This window comes from Arachis hypogaea, chromosome 9 (assembly GCF_003086295.3).
Source record: "Arachis hypogaea cultivar Tifrunner chromosome 9, arahy.Tifrunner.gnm2.J5K5, whole genome shotgun sequence".
In the NCBI taxonomy this organism is placed as follows: domain Eukaryota; kingdom Viridiplantae; phylum Streptophyta; class Magnoliopsida; order Fabales; family Fabaceae; genus Arachis; species Arachis hypogaea.
In genome coordinates, this window is record NC_092044.1 from 13,709,469 (window position 1) to 13,717,916 (window position 8,448).

Here is an 8,448-nt window from a genome sequence, read left to right on the forward strand (position 1 = left end):
TAATGAGGAATAATGGGAATCTGAGGCTCATAATGAGACCATAGAGATTCCATTGGACTTACTTCTGCCATTCATGAGCTCTGATGAATATTCTTCCTCTGAAGAGGATGAAGATGTCACTGAAGAGCAAGTTGCTAAATACCTTGGAGCAATCATGAAGTTAAATGACAAGTTATTTGGTAATGAGACTTGGGAGGATGAACCCCCTTTGCTCACCAAAGAACTAGATGACTTGACTAGGCAGAGATTATCTCAAAAGAGACAAGATCCTGGGAAGTTCTCAATACCTTGTGCCATAGGCACCATGACCTTCAAGAAGGCCTTGTGTGACCTAGGGTCAAGTGTAAACCTCAGGCCTCTCTCTATAATGGAGAAGCTAGGGATCTTTGAGATACAAGCTGTAAGAATCTCACTAGAGATGGCAGACAATTCAAGAAAACAAGCTTATGGGCTTGTAGAGGATGTTCTGGTAAAGATTGAAGACCATTACATCCCTGCTGATTTCATAGTCCTAGAGACTGGGAAGTGCATGGATAAATTCATCATCCTTGGCAGACCCTTCGTAGCCATAGCAAAGGCTGTGATTGATGTGGACAGAGGAGAATTGATCATTCAAGTGAATGAAGAATCCTTTGTGTTTAAGGCTCAAGGATATCCCTCTGTCACCATGGAGAGGAAGCATGAAGAGCTTCTCTCAAAACAGAGCCAAACAGAGCCCCCACAGTCATACTCTAAGTTTGGTGTTGGGAGGCCACAACCAACTTCTAAGTTTGGTGTTGAACCCCCACATTCAAACTCTAAGTTTGGTGTTGGGAGGTTCCAACATTGCTCTGAGCATATGTGAGGCTCCATGAGATCCCATTGTCGAGCTACTGACATTAAAGAAGCGCTTGTTGGGAGGCAACCCAATGTTATATTTATCTATTTTTCCTTTGTTATTTTATGTTTTCTGTAGGTTGATGATCATGGGAAGTCACAAAATCAATTGAAAAAGCAAAAACAGAATGAAAAACAGAAAGAAAAACAGCACACTCTGGAGGAAGGCCTTTCTGGCGTTTAAACGCCAGTAAGGGTAGCAAATGGGCGTTTAACGCCCAATTTGGCACCATTCTGGGCGTTTAACGCCAGAAAGGGGCACCAGACTAGCGTTAAACGCCAGGAAAGGGCAAGAAGTTGGTGTTAAACGCCAGAAATGGGCACCAGCCCGGCGTTTAACGCCAGAATTGGCATAAAGAGCATTTTTGCTCGCCACTTGGTGCAGGGATGAATTTTCCTTGACACCTCAGGATCTATGGACCCCATAGGATCCCCACCTACCCCACCACTCTCTCTCTTCTTCACCCATTCACCAATCACCTCAATACCTCTTCCCCAAAAACCTCTCACCTATCAAATCCCATATTTTCTCTTCACCACTCACATCCATCCTTCATAAAACCCCACCTACCTCACCATTCAAATTCAAAACACTTTCCCTCCCAAACCCACCCTCACATAGCCAAACCTTACCTCTCTCTCCACTCCTATATAAACCCATCTTCACTCCTTCATTTTCACACAACCTAAACACTACTTATGCCCCTTAGCCGAACCACAAAGCCTCCTCCATCTCCTTCATTTCTTCTTCTTCTACTCTCTTCTTTCTTCTTTTGCTCGAGGACGAGCAAACATTTTAAGTTTGGTGTGGTAAAAGCATTGCTTTTTGTTTTTCCATAACCATTTATGGCATCCAAGGCCGGAGAAACCTCTAGAAAGAGGAAAGGGAAGGCAAAAGCTTCCACCTCCGAGTCATGGGAGATGGAGAGATTCATCTCAAGGGTGCATCAAGACCACTTCTATGAAGTTGTGGCCATGAAGAAGGTGATCCCCGAGGTCCCTTTCAAACTCAAAAAGAGTGAATATCCGGAGATCCGACATGAGATCCGAAGAAGAGGTTGGGAAGTTCTTACCAACCCCATTCAACAAGTCGAAATCTTAATGGTTCAAGAGTTCTATGCCAATGCATGGATCACCAAGAACCATGATCAAAGTGTGAACCCGGACCCAAAGAATTGGCTCACAATGGTTCGGGGGAAATGCTTAGATTTTAGTTCGGAAAATGTAAGGTTGGCATTCAACTTGCCCATGATGCAAGGAGATGAACACCCTTACACTAGAAGGGTCAACTTTGATCAAAGGTTGGACCAAGTCCTCATAGACATTTGTAAAGAGGGCGCTCAATGGAAGAGAGATTCAAGAGGGAAGCCGGTTTAACTGAGAAGGCATGACCTCAAGCCCGTGGCTAAAGGATGGTTGGAGTTTATCCAACGCTCAATCATTCCGACTAGCAACCGGTCCGAAGTTACTATAGACCGGGCTATCATGATTCATAGCATCATGATTGGAGAGGAAGTAGAAGTTCATGAGGTTATATCCCAAGAACTTTATAAGGTGGCGGACAAGTCCTCTACCTTGGCAAGGTTAGCCTTTCCTCATCTCATTTGTCACCTCTGTTATTCAGTTAGAGTTGACATAGAGGGAGACACCCTCATTGATGAGGACAAGCCCATCACTAAGAAAAGGATGGAGCAAACAAGAGATCCCACTCATCATGAAATCCCTGAAATGCCTCAAGGGATGCACTTTCCTCCATAAAACTATTGGGAGCAAATCAATACCTCCCTAGGAGAATTGAGTTCCAACATGGGACAACTAAGGGTGGAGCACCAAGAACATTCCATCCTCCTCCATGAAATTAGAGAAGATCAAAGAATCATGAGAGAGGAGCAACAAAGGCAAGGAAGAGACATTCAGGAGCTCAAGCACTCCATAAGATCTTCAAGAGGGAGAACAAGCTGCCATCACTAAGGTGGACCCGTTCTTTAAGTTTCTTGTTCCTTATTTTTCTGTTTTTCGAAAAATCATGCTTATATTTATCTATGTTTGTGTCTTATGATCATTAGTGTCTTAGTGTCTATGCCTTAAAGTTATGAATGTCCTATGAATCCATCACCTTTCTTGAATGAAAAACATTCTTAATTGAAAAAGAGAAGAATTGCATGAATTTTAAATTTTATAACAGATTAATTATTTTGATATGGTGGAAATATTTTGGTTTCTGAATGTATGCTTGAACAGTGCATAAATCTTTTGAATTTGTTGTTCATGAATATTGGCTCTTGAAAGAATGATGAAAAAGGAGACATGTTAATGAGGATATGAAAAATCATAAAAATGATTCTTGAAGCAAGAAAAAGCAGTGAATACAAAAAAAGAGAAAAACGAAAAAAAAAGAGAAAAGAAAAAAATAAAGTTGTGATCCAAAGCAAAAAGAGTGTGCTTAAGAACCCTGGACACCTCTAATTGGGGACTCTAGCAAAGCTGAGTCACAATCTGAAAAGGTTCACCCAGTTATGTGTCTGTGGCATGTATGTATCCGGTGGTAATACTGAAAGACAGAGTGCTTTGGGCCACAGCCAAGACTCATAAAGTAGCTGTGTTCAAGAATCATCATACTTAAATAGGAGAATCAATAACACTATCTGGATTCTGAGTTCCTATAGAAGCCAATCATTCTGAATTTCAAAGGATAGAGTGAGATGCCAAAACTATTCAGAGGCAAAAAGCTAAAGCCCCGCTCATTTAATTAATACTGATCTTCATAGATGTTTTTGGAGTTCATTGCATATTCTCTTCTTTTTATCTTATTTGATTTTCAGTTGCTTGGGGACAAGCAACAATTTAAGTTTGGTGTTGTGATGAGCGGCTAATTTATACGCTTTTTGGCATTATTTTTAGTATGTTTTAGTTAGTTTTTAGTATATTTTTATTAGTTTTTAGTTAAAATTCACTTTTCTGGACTTTACTATGAGTTTGTGTATTTTTCTGTGATTTCAGGTATTTTCTGGCTGAAATTGAGGGACCTGAGCAAAAATCTGATTCAGAGACTGAAAAGGACCGCATATGCTGTTGGATTCTGACCTCCCTGCACTCAAAGTGGATTTTCTGGAGCTACAGAAGCCCAATTGGCGCGCTCTTAAGTGCGTTGGAAAGTAGACATCATGGGCTTTCCAGCAATATATAATAGTTCATACTTTGCCCGAGATTTGATGGCCCAAACTGGCGTTCCAAATCAGCTCAAAACTGCCCAGCGTTAAACGCCGGAACTGGCACAAGAATGGGAGTTAAACGCCCAAACTGGCACAAAAGCTGGCGTTTAACTCCAAGAGAAGTCTCTACACGAAAATGCTTCAATGCTCAGCCCAAGCACACACCAAGTGGGCCCGAAAGTGGATTTTTATGTCATTTACTCATCCTTGTAAACCCTAGGCTACTAGTTCTCTACAAATAGGACCTTTTACTATTGTATTCTTATCTTGGTAGCTATCTTTATTCTTATGCTATCTTAGATCATGGGGGCTGGCCTCACAGCCATGCCTAGACCTTGTTCTTATGTATTTTCAACGGTGGAGTTTCTACACACCATAGATTAAGGTGTGGAGCTCTGCTGTACCTCGAGTATTAATGCAATTACTATTGTTCTTCTATTCAATTCAGCTTATTCTTGTTCTAAGATATTCATTTGCACCCAAGAACATGATGAATGTGATGATTATGTGACACTCATCATCATTCTCACTTATGAACGAGTGCCTGACAACCACTTCTGTTCTACAAGCAAACAAGGCTTGAATGTTTATCTCTTGGATCCCTTAATCAGAATCTTCGTGGTATAAGCTAGAATTGATGGCGGAATTCAAGAGAATCCGGAAGGTCTAAACCTTGTCTGTGGTATTTTGAGTAGGATTCAATGATTGAATGACTGTGACGAGCTTTAAACTCCTGAAGGCTGGGCGTTAGTGACAGACACAAAAGAATCAATGGATTCTATTCCAACCTGATTGAGAACCGACAGATGATTAGCCGTGTCGTAACAGGGTGCGTAGAACATTTTCACTGAGAGGATGGGAGGTAGCCACTGACAACAGTGAAACCCTACATACAGCTTGCCATGGAAAGGAGTAAGAAGGATTGGATGAAGACAGTAGGAAAGTAGAGAGACGGAAGGGACAAAGCATCTCCATTCGCTTATCTGAAATTCTCACTAATGAATTACATAAGTATCTCTATCTTTATGCTTTATTCATATATCATCCATAACCATTTGAATCTGCTTGACTAAGATTTACAAGGTGACCATAGCTTGCTTCATACCAACAATCTCCGTGGGATCGACCCTTACTCGCGTAAGGTTTATTACTTGGACGACCCAGTGCACTTGCTGGTTAGTTGTGCGAAGTTGTGATAAAGAGTTGAGATTACAATTGTGCGTACCATGTTGATGGCGCCATTGATGTTCACAATTTACGTGCACCAGCAGCTTCTGCTTGTTCATTGGCCTGGGGGTGTTTTACGGACGTGAATTGGTGCTTTATTTTCAAGTCAGCTACCAACTTCCTGAAACCTGTGTCTGTGAATTGAGTGCCATTGTCTGTGGAGATGGAGTGAGGAACCCCAAACCTTATGACAATGTTTCTATATAAGAATTTCCAACTTCTTTGAGTAGTGGCATTAGCTAGGGGCTCTGCCTCAATCTATTTTGTGAAGTAATCGACCCATACAATGAGGAACTTGACTTGTCCTGATCCTTGAGGAAAAGGTCCCAAGAGATTGAGTTCCTATTTTGTGAATGGCCAAGGTGATGATACGCTAATGAGCTCCTCTGGTGGGGCGATGTGGAAGTTAGCATGTTTCTGACATGGTGGACATGTCTTTAAGAATTCTGTTGCTTCTTTTTGTAAAGTTGGGCAAAAAAATCTGGCTTAGAGTACTTTTTTGGAAAGAGCTCGTGCTCCAAGATGGTTACCACATGTGCCACTGTGTATTTCTTCCAATACCTCCTTTGTACTGGAGGTTGGCACACATTTTAATAGGGGTGTCGAGATCCCCCTCTTGTATAGAGTATTGGTTATGATGGTGTAATATTATGCCTCTCGTCTTAGTCTTTTCGCCTCCTTCTTATCTATAGGGAGTGTCTCTGACTTGAGGTCGTTGATTTTGTGGGTCATCCATCCATGATCCTGACCTAATATGGCTAGGACCTTTTCTTCCCCCGAGATTGATGGGCATTGCAGTACTTCCTGGATGAGGCTTCTATTATTGTCCCTTGGTTTGGTGCTGGCTAATTTTGAGAGTGCATCAGCTCGAGCTTTCTGTTCCCACGGTATATAGCGGACCTCATATTCTCCGAGCTGTCCGAGTTGTTCCCTAGTTTTGTCCAGGTATTTTTTCATGCTGGAGTCTTTAGCTTGGTAGCTCCCTGCTATTTGTGAGGTGACGACTTGCGAATCGCTGAAGATGATAAGCTTTTGAACTCCAACCTCCTTAGCCAGCCTCAAACCAACTAGCAATGCTTCGTATTCAGCCTGGTTGTCTGACACAGGGAACTCAAATTTTAGGGAGAGTTCGATTTGGGTTCTTTGATCACTTTCTATTATCACACCTGCACCACTCCCAGTTTTGTTTGAAGAGCCGTCTACATAAAGATTCCATTTTGTAGGAGTTCCCGGGGTGTCAGTGTACTCAGCAATGAAGTCGGCCAAATACTGTGACTTGATGACCGTCCGAGCTTCATATTGCAGATCAAATTCAGATAGCTCGACTGCTCACTGTAGCATTCTTGTAGCTAAGTCTGTCTTCTGTAGAATGCCTTTCATGGGCTAGTTGGTCCGAACTTTGATGGTATGAGCTTGAAAATATGGGCGGAGTCGTCGAGAGGTTAGTATGAAAGCATAGGCGAACTTTTCTATTTTTTGGTAGTTCAGTTTGGACCCTTGTAGGGCTTTTCTGATGAAGTAGATGGGTTGTTGTCCACTTTTGTCATCTCTGACTAGTGCTGAGGCTATTGCCCGATTTCCTACTGCGAGGTACAATACAAGTGGCTCTCATTCCCGTGGTCGAGTTAGAATAGGTGGTTGTCCCAGGAACCTTTTGAAATCCTGGAAAGCCCACTTGCACTCTGTTGTCTACTCAAACCTCTTTCCCTTCCTTAAAGTGGCGTAGAAGGGGAGAAATCGTATGGCCGATCCGGCTATAAATCTGGACAAGACTACCAGTCTTTCATTGAGTTGTTGTACCTCTTTGACACAGGTCGAACTCTTCACGTCAAGTATGGCCCAACATTTATCTGGGTTCGCCTCAATTCCTCGTTGTGTTAACATGAAATCCAGGAATTTGCCAGCTTCTACTACGAAGGTGTACTTTTGTATCCGGAGGTATTTGTATCCGGAGGAGGCATCCACTAGAGCGTCGATGGTGTGGATTTCTTCTCCTTTACCCCTGAGGTTCAGACTTTTGTTGTAACAGCGTCACGCTATTTTCTGGTCTCCTTTTATCGTAGCGATCCCCTCTAGAGTTGGGAACTTCATGCATAGATATGGAGTCAAAACTACTGCGGTGAGCTGATTCAGTGTTCTCCGACCTATCAGGGTGTTGTAGGCTGAGCTTACATCGACTACGATGTAGTCTATGTTGAGTGTCCTTGATCGGGTTTTCTTTCCAAAGGTTGTGTGTAGCGAGATATATCATAGTGGTTGGATTGGAGTATCTCCTAATCCAAACAAGCTGTTCGGATATGCTCTAGGCTCTTTTTCTTGTAGGCCGAGTTTGTCGAAGGCGGATTTAAACAAGATATCTGCCGAGCTTCCTTGGTCCACCAGTGTGTGGTGGAGATTAGCATTGGCCAATATGATAGTAATAACCATGGGGTTATCATGTCCTGGGACGATGCCTGTCGCGTCTTCTTGGGTGAAAGTAATAGTAGAGAGGTCGGGTGGTCCTTCTCCTCCTTCGACATGATATATTTCTTTAAGGTGCCTTTTGCAAGATGATTTGGAGATTTCTCCTCCTACGAATCCTCCATTTATCATGTGAACGTGCCTCCCGGGGTGTGATGTGGTCGGTCTACTCGTCCGACCTCTTCATCCCTTCTTCTTTTTCTGTGTTCATCCGTCTTGTTGGCTAAGTACCGATCTAGTCTCCTTTCTCTTACCAATTTTTCTATGACATTATTCAAGTCGAAGCACTCGTTGGTAGGATATCTATAGATTCGGTGGTATTCACAGTATTCTATCCGATTTTCTCCTCCTTTTTTTGCTTTTGATTGGACGAGGTGGTGGAATCTTCTCGGTGTGGGATACTTCTCGGTAAACCTCCACGAGGGACACCCAAAGAGGCGTGTAATTGTGGTATTTTTTAGGTTTCTCTCCGTGTTGATCTTCTTTTTTCTTGGACTCTTTACCTTTATCCCAGGAAGAGTAAGAGAATCCGGGTTTTGAGGTCTCTCCTAGCCGAGAATTTTCTTCCATGTTGATATACTTCTCTGCCCATTCTTGCACTTCATTTAAAGATATTGGGTGCTTCTTTGATATGGAGTGACTGAAAGGTCCTTCTCGTAGGCTATTGATGAGG